The sequence below is a fragment of the Borostomias antarcticus genome (genome assembly GCF_949987555.1).
Source record: "Borostomias antarcticus genome assembly, chromosome: 12".
Lineage (NCBI taxonomy): Eukaryota > Metazoa > Chordata > Actinopteri > Stomiiformes > Stomiidae > Borostomias > Borostomias antarcticus.
In genome coordinates this window covers 11,013,894-11,023,419 of record NC_140245.1, presented here as the reverse complement: position 1 = coordinate 11,023,419, position 9,526 = coordinate 11,013,894, and positions in this window count along the sequence as shown.

The window sequence follows — 9,526 nt, the reverse complement described above, 5'->3', positions numbered from 1 at the left end:
GCCCGTCGGCCTGTTAAAGTCAGTTATTAGTCCCAAGGACAAGGCTGCCTCGCTGATGAAGGGAATAATGCATCTGTCTGATTAGAGTTTAGTCCAATTATCGCTAATTAATGAACCCTTTGTGTGCGTAATTCAAGCTTATGCTGAAAAGCCAATTGAGCCCTAAGCTGACATGCCAAAAACAAAAGGAACCACAGAACTGAACACATCGCTTGCTTTGCCTTTTTCAACAAACACTCTTTCCATCATATCATTGCTTTATTTAGGTAAAAGTCAAACTCAGCCAAGTTTGTGCCCAAAGTCTTGGGGACATTTCAAGGTCTACGGAAGCCCCCCTGTGGACGGCCGGCTCCGGGTAAAGTGGGCTAGCGACAATAACGCCTCCAGACTCTACTGCCCCACATTCACCCAGGAGAGAGGGAGAGAGAGCAGAGCAGGAGAGAGAGAGAGCAGAGCAGGAGAGAGGGAGAGAGCAGAGCAGGAGAGAGGGAGAGAGCAGAGAGGGAGAGAAGCACTGTCCTTATATAACACTGAGCTGGTTCGCGAGGCAGGGTGATGGTCTGTTGTCCTGTGGGAGCCTGTCTCTGCAGCATGGTCACACACAGACCTGGGCATGGTCACACACAGACCTGGGCATGGCGTCCACACAGACCTGGGCATGGCGTCTACACAGACCTGGGCATGGTCACACAGACCTGGGCATGGCCACACACAGACCTGGGCATGGCCACACACAGACCTGGGCATGGCGTCTACACAGACCTGGGCATGGTCACACAGACCTGGGCATGGCGTCTACACAGACCTGGGCATGGCGTCTACACAGACCTGGGCATGGTCACACAGACCTGGGCATGGTCACACACAGACCTGGGCATGGCGTCCACACAGACCTGGGCATGGCGTCTACACAGACCTGGGCATGGTCACACAGACCTGGGCATGGCCACACACAGACCTGGGCATGGCCACACACAGACCTGGGCATGGTGTCTACACAGACCTGGGCATGGCCACACACAGACCTGGGCATGGTCACACACAGACCTGGGCATGGCCACACACAGACCTGGGCATGGCCACACACAGACCTGGGCATGGTCACACACAGACCTGGGCATGGTCACACACAGACCTGGGCATGGCGTCTACACAGACCTGGGCATGGTCACACAGACCTGGGCATGGTCACACACAGACCTGGGCATGGCGTCCACACAGACCTGGGCATGGCGTCTACACAGACCTGGGCATGGTCACACAGACCTGGGCATGGCCACACACAGACCTGGGCATGGCCACACACAGACCTGGGCATGGTCACACGCCAGACCTGGGCATGGTCACACACAGACCTGGGCATAGCGTCTACACAGACCTGGGCATGGCCACACACAGACCTGGGCATGGCGTCTACACAGACCTGGGCATGGTCACACAGACCTGGGCATGGTCACACCCAGACCTGCACGCAGCAAGTAAGATTGAAGTTATTGAACAATAGGGAATAAAATATGTTGACCGACAATTATTTTTGTGTACAGAGTTGTATCAATGATAATAGTTTAGTTTGCGTCCTAAATGCCTATGTAAACTGTAATGTTAGTGCTAGCTGGTGGTGCAGCTAGTCAGAGCTAGCTACTGTAGCTATTAGCTCTAACGTTAGGTCTCGTTACGTTTGCTGAGGCAGAGATAAGGTGTTGTAATGTTGTCATAACAGTTTTCTTTAGCTAGTTATAAATCAGATTTGGTATAACCGTCGCAAACTCCTAGGTTTGAGCAATGACTAGCTAGGTTCACTCGCACACTGAATTGCATAGTATGCTAAACAAAGACAGAGACGTAGACGTCTGGTTTGTTTATGCAATTCAAATGGTCGTAGTCCAGCGTAATTATGTTCATATTTCATATGCTACACAGAATAGGCTGTAGGCTACACGGAGAGAGTGTTTCATGTCTGCAAGTAGTTTGATATTGTCAATCATTTCCCTTTTATGATAGATGGTGAGTGGAGGGCGAAACGCCACCAGAAAAAAAAGAAGACAAAAATTAGGACATTTGAATTTTTTTGGGTCAAAGCAGCAGAAAGGCAGGATCAGGAGAGGCAGGAGATGCATCAGGGTTACAGGTGAGATTATAGTCTGACTCAACAGATGTAGGTTTTGTGGATAAACCTTGTCATTCGTTGTCACATTGCCCAATCAGTGGCGACGATCAGTGGCGACGGAAATTAATCTGATTCGGCCACCACCCAGATTCAATCCAGACTATGTGAAACAACAACAACCCAGTGTGTCCCTACCAAAGCTCAAATCAAACCTACGCCCCTGCATTGGGTGTCCGATATATCGGACAGTCCTGGATGACGTGGTCTGAGGTTTGTTCCTTGGTGCCACACTCACACGCCGCACAGGATGCCAAGCCCCATCTGTGCATCGATCCGACCGTTGACAGGTAAAAAGAGAGTGAGTTTTCACCATAGCTGAGTGTGTTGTTGCCTTGAACACATTTGTTATTCAATATATATTATTTTCATCTCAATATATTAATTTGTTGTTTTGTGCTCTCGTTCACCACGGGTCGAGCAGATCGATGGGGGGGGGGGGGGGTCAATCCACTCTTGCCTGGGGCCCCTTCCACCCTAGGGCCGGCCCTGTCGGGTCGGAGTGTGAAAAGCACATTAACGCCGTCGCTTGGCTGCACAATCAGCTAGAGGGCTGGATGACCTCACACAGGGCTGCAGTCTCAATGATGATGAGCTCTGCTGTCATGCGGTCAGTCAGGGACAGACTGGGCAGGAACGCCGTGCCGACCCTCCCCGAGGAGGAGCAGGGAGCAGGGGTAGAGCGGGGACGCCAGGTTTGATGAGCCACGCCTCTTTCAGGATGCTGTGACATTTCATGGGTATTTTACCCATTCAAAGCCTTTTGTTACGGTTCTTCTCAATTGTTTAAACACATTTTCTGAAAGAAAACCTAATTTTGTCAAAACTTTACACACAAACCCACAAAACATGAAACATGCAATACATCTCTAACAAAATGACACTTTGCCTTCAAAACAATATTAACTCTTCACAAAATGGAACTTTGTGTTCAAATGACACATACAGCCATAATATGAGTAGACATTTCCATAAGCACCAGTTGAACACTGATGTGCTGAATGGAAAACACTACTAGTCTGAATGGAAAACACTAGTATGAATGATTAAAAAAATACTTATCAGGAGAATTATGCCTTATTATGCAAGTTCAGTGTTACACTTTCCTGTTATATAAAATATCGCACAATAATGTTTTTATACTCAAATGTAAAACAACACACAAATATACAGTACCTTAATTTCCCCCCAAAATACTGTAGCCTTAACATCACAGAAACACAACTGGAAAAATAACACAGAGCACACAATAGAACATTACACACAATAGAACAGAACACACAATAGAACAGAACACACAATAGAACATTACACACAATAGAACACAATAGAACATTACACACAATAGAACATTACACACAATAGAACAGAACACACAATAGAACATTACACACAATAGAACAGAACACACAATAGAACAGAACACACAATAGAACAGAACACACAATAGAACAGAACACACAATAGAACAGAACACACAATAGAACATTACACACAATAGAACAGAACACACAATAGGACATTACACACAATAGAACAGTACACACAATAGAACAGAACACACAATAGAACATTACACACAATAGAACATTACACACAATAGAACAGAACACACAATAGAACAGAACACACAATAGAACATTACACACAATAGAACATTACACACAATAGAACAGAACACACAATAGAACATTACACACACTAGAACAGAACACACAATAGGACATTACACACAATAGAACAGTACACACAATAGAACAGAACACACAATAGAACATTACACACAATAGAACAGAACACACAATAGAACATTACACACAATAGAACAGAACACACAATAGAAAATAGGCCAGTAGGGTAAAAACTAGAAAGTACATTTCCTGGAGAAAATGTGAGGTGGGCTAGCTGCTGCAGCTGTATGTAACAGCTACTGCTAGAACTACTATGGACCAGGCAAACTCCATGCACCCACCTGCGAAGACCGTGCGTCTCTAGCCCACTCAGGGGCTGAGTTGTGGGGTCTGTTGCGTGGACAGTGGCATGGTGGTGAGACTCCGCCCCCTCAGGTCAGAGCTGGTCGAGGACAGTGTACCCCTCTCCGGGCCACCTACCCGCCCGCACCGGTGAAGACCATGTGTCTCTAGCCCACTCAGGGTCTGAGTTGTGGGGCCGTGGCGTGGATAGTGGCATGGGGGTGAGACTCCACCCCCTCAGGTCAGAGCCAGTCAGGGACAGTGTAGCCCTCTCCGGGCCACCTACCTGACTCAACCGGTGAAGACCGTGTGTCTCTAGCCCACTCAGGGGCTGAGTTGTGGGGCCCGTGGCGTGGATAGTGGCGTGCTGGTTAGGCCCCGCCCCCTTGGGTCACAGCTAGTCTGGGACAGTACAGTGACCTCTGGGCAATTTCAATGCATCCACCAATGAAGACTGTGTCTCTAGCCCACTCAAGAGTTGAGTTGTGGGGCCCGTGGCGTGGATAGTGGCGTGGTGATGAGACTCCACCCACTCAGGTCAGAGCCAGTCGGGGACAGTGTACCCCTCTCCGGGCCACCTACCCGACTCCACCATGAAGACCTCCGGGCAGTCTCCTTGCACCCACTGGTGAAGACTGTGTGTCTCTAGCTCAATCAGGGGCTGAGTTGTGGGGTCTGTGGCGTGGTGGCGAGACCACCACGCCACCACGAAGAGAAAGAAAGAAAGAAAGAAAGAAAGAAAGAAGGAAGGAAGGATGGAAGGAAGGATGGAAGGATGGAAGGATGGAAGGAAGGATGGAAGGAAGGAAGGAAGGAAGGAAGGAAGGAAGGATGGAAGGAAGGATGGAAGGAAGGAAGGAAGGATGGAAGGAAGGATGGAAGGAAGGAAGGATGCAAGGAAGGAAGGAAGGAGGGAAGGAAGGATGGATGAAAGAAAGAAAGTAAGAAAGATGGATGGATGGATGAAAGAAAGATAGAAGGATGGATGAAAGAAAGATAGAAGGATGGATGAAAGAAAGAAAGAAAGAAAGAAAGAGAAAGAAGGAAGGAAGGAAGGAAAGAAGGATGGAAGGAAGGATGGAAGGAAGGATGGATGGATGGATGGAAGGAAGGATGGAAGGAAGGATGGAAGGATGGAAGGATGGAAGGAAGGAAGGAAGGGATGGAAGGAAGGAAGGAAGGAAGGAAGGAAGGAAGGATGGATGGAAGGAAGGATGGAAGGAAGGAAGGAAGGAAGGATGGAAGGAAGGAAGGATGGAAGGAAGGATGGAAGGAAGGAAGGAAGGATGCAAGGAAGGAAGGAAGGAGGGAAGGAAGGATGGATGAAAGAAAGAAAGTAAGAAAGATGGATGGATGGATGAAAGAAAGAAAGATAGAAGGATGGATGAAAGAAAGATAGAAGGATGGATGGATGAAAGAAAGAAAGAAAGAAAGAAAGAGAAAGAAGGAAGGAAGGAAGGAAAGAAGGATGGAAGGAAGGATGGAAGGAAGGAAGGAAGGAAGGAAGGATGGAAGGAAGGAAGGAAGGAAGGAAGGAAAGAAAGGAAGGAAGGAAAGATGGAAGGATGGAAGGATGGATGGAAGGAAGGAAAGGAAGGAAGGAAGGAAGGAAGGAAGGAAGGAAGGAAGGAAGGAAGGATGGATGGATGGATAGAAGGAAGGAAGGAAGGATGGAAGGAAGGAAGGAAGGAAGGAAGGAAGGAAGGAAAGATGGATGGAAGGATGGAAGGATGGATGGAAGGAAGGAAAGGAAGAAAGGAAGGAAGGAAGGAAGGAAAGAAGGAAGGATGGAAGGAAGGAAGGATGGAAGGAAGGATGGATGGATGGATGGAAGGAAGGAAGGAAGGAAGGGAAGAAAGGAAGGATGGATGGAAGGAAGGAAGGAAGGAAGGAAAGAAGGAAGGAAGGAAGGAAAGGAAGGAAGGAAGGAAGGAAGGATGGATGGAAGGAAGGAAGGAAGGAATAGGAATGCTACCACAATATAATAGTCATAAAAGGGTGCCTGTACAGAGAGCCTGCACGTGTCCCCAAATTCAAATCCCAACTGACACTGTGAGCATCCTCTCATTCACTTCAATGGAAAGGCATGTCCGATTCAGACAGCTCTCTCTCAAAAAGTATAAATGTCACAGCCTAGATATTGACACCGTAGGAATCCTGAGAAAATGCTGAACATTTTAGGATATGATATGTCCGTGTAGCTTAAAAACTGTAGGCATGGCGACGAGTTAGAAAAAGGGTAAAAATGCAAAATTAGCAGCTCAAAAGCTAGAGTGTGGGCCCATACGTTTCAATGGGGAGCACAGTTGCCGAACAAATCGTCATACCGTGAAAACTATAAGTCACACAGCTTAGATACTTATATTGTACGAATCAGCACAGTTGTGTGAATGTTTTGATGCATAATATGTGTGTGAGCTTTCAAAACTGTAGGAGTGCCAGCAGTTTACAAATTGTGTGAATATTTTCAAAGCAACAGCTGCCACCACTCTAAAAACATAATGATACTGAACATTCCACCAGCAGTTTCAATGGCACAAAAATTACTATTAAAAGTTAAATTACTAAAAAACTATAACAAATATCAAAAATCTCAATACATCCGGGAAACAGCTAAAGACGATGAACATTTTAAAGTTTGAATGAAGTTTCTAGCACAAAGTATGAAGAAGTAGTTAAGGGCCAAAAAACTGGGGAGAATTATAATAATAAAGAAAGAAAGAAAGAAATAGTGGGAATATCACAAGTTGGGCTAGCTTTTACAAGCTAGCCCACCTAATAACAAGACTGCATCCTGTCTTCAGTTCCTCCTCCAGTCTCTCCCACCATGCCGTAGTTCAGTAAAACTCTCAGTCCTGCAAAAGATACAAATACATTAAAATACTCACAATACTCTGCAGTAACAATGTATTGACAAAGTAGGAATACTGTTCCCAAGGCGAGTAGATTTATTACCTATTCTCATTTCTGAAAATCCAAATGATGGATGCAACTGAGAAGCAGCTCACGTTGGGTTGAACCCTTCTTGCTCTTCCTCCCCCTCCTCCTCCTCCTCCTCTTCCTCCCCCTCCTCCTCCTCCTCTTCCTCCCCCTCCTCATCCTCCTCCTCTTCCTCTTCCTCCCCCTCCTCCTCCGCCTCCTCCTCTTCTCTCAGTCCTCTGCCTCTCTTCAATGTTGCCTTATCTCATCTGTGGCTCTTTTACAGTATTGTTAAAGCTCTGATTGCAAATTACACAACATGCTTGGAAATGTTAGTGTAAACATTTGAATGGCAGTGAGTTCCAGGTGAACCCAATGAGGTTTTATTCAAGAGGATTGTGTGTAGAGTGTATTTTGAAACTTCAAACCTTCTTTAGCAGGCCACCTCTCCGAGACTTTGGACCAGAGACACAGAGATTGTGTAAAACTTAGAGGAGGGAGGAAGGATTGGACGCAGAATGAGCTGAAAGTGGGATAGGGGTGGATGAGGGGATGGTGATGGAGGAGTGATAAAAGTGGAGGGATCGGTTGTGGAGATGTGTGACGCACTGACAAAGCTGGGAACAATGAATTTCCTTAAAACGACTAAATAAACTAAACTAACTAAAAAGAGTGTGAATTGGTGATGAGACTCCACCCACTCAGGTCAGAGCCAGTCGGGGACAGTGTACCCCTCTCCGGGCCACCTACCCGACTCCACCATGAAGACCTCCGGGCAGTCTCCTTGCACCCACTGGTGAAGACTGTGTGTCTCTAGCTCAATCAGGGGCTGAGTTGTGGGGTCTGTGGCGTGGTGGCGAGACCACCACGCCACCACGAAGAGAAAGAAAGAAAGAAAGAAAGAAGGAAGGAAGGATGGAAGGAAGGATGGAAGGATGGAAGGATGGAAGGAAGGATGGAAGGAAGGAAGGAAGGAAGGAAGGAAGGATGGAAGGAAGGATGGAAGGAAGGAAGGAAGGATGGAAGGAAGGATGGAAGGAAGGATGGAAGGAAGGAAGGATGCAAGGAAGGAAGGAAGGAGGGAAGGAAGGATGGATGAAAGAAAGAAAGTAAGAAAGATGGATGGATGGATGAAAGAAAGATAGAAGGATGGATGAAAGAAAGATAGAAGGATGGATGAAAGAAAGAAAGAAAGAAAGAAAGAAAGAGAAAGAAGGAAGGAAGGAAGGAAAGAAGGATGGAAGGAAGGATGGAAGGAAGGAAGGATGGATGGATGGATGGATGGAAGGAAGGAAGGATGGAAGGAAGGATGGAAGGATGGAAGGATGGAAGGAAGGAAGGATGGAAGGAAGGAAGGAAGGAAGGAAGGATGGATGGAAGGAAGGATGGAAGGAAGGAAGGAAGGAAGGAAGGATGGAAGGAAGGAAGGATGGAAGGAAGGATGGAAGGAAGGAAGGAAGGATGCAAGGAAGGAAGGAAGGAGGGAAGGAAGGATGGATGAAAGAAAGAAAGTAAGAAAGATGGATGGATGGATGAAAGAAAGAAAGATAGAAGGATGGATGAAAGAAAGATAGAAGGATGGATGGATGAAAGAAAGAAAGAAAGAAAGAAAGAGAAAGAAGGAAGGAAGGAAGGAAAGAAGGATGGAAGGAAGGATGGAAGGAAGGAAGGAAGGAAGGAAGGAAGGATGGAAGGAAGGAAGGAAGGAAGGAAGGAAGGAAAGAAAGGAAGGAAGGAAAGATGGAAGGATGGAAGGATGGATGGAAGGAAGGAAAGGAAGGAAGGAAGGAAGGAAGGAAGGAAGGAAGGATGGATGGATGGATAGAAGGAAGGAAGGAAGGAAGGATGGAAGGAAGGAAGGAAGGAAGGAAGGAAGGAAGGAAGGAAGGAAAGATGGATGGAAGGATGGAAGGATGGATGGAAGGAAGGAAAGGAAGAAAGGAAGGAAGGAAGGAAGGAAGGAAAGAAGGAAGGATGGAAGGAAGGATGGAAGGAAGGATGGATGGATGGATGGAAGGAAGGAAGGAAGGAAGGAAGGGAAGAAAGGAAGGATGGATGGAAGGAAGGAAGGAAGGAAGGAAGGAAAGAAGGAAGGAAGGAAGGAAGGAAAGGAAGGAAGGAAGGAAGGAAGGATGGATGGAAGGAAGGAAGGAAGGAATAGGAATGCTACCACAATATAATAGTCATAAAAGGGTGCCTGTACAGAGAGCCTGCACGTGTCCCCAAATTCAAATCCCAACTGACACTGTGAGCATCCTCTCATTCACTTCAATGGAAAGGCATGTCCGATTCAGACAGCTCTCTCTCAAAAAGTATAAATGTCACAGCCTAGATATTGACACCGTAGGAATCCTGAGAAAATGCTGAACATTTTAGGATATGATATGTCCGTGTAGCTTAAAAACTGTAGGCATGGCGACGAGTTAGAAAAAGGGTAAAAATGCAAAATTAGCAGCTCAAAAGCTAGAGT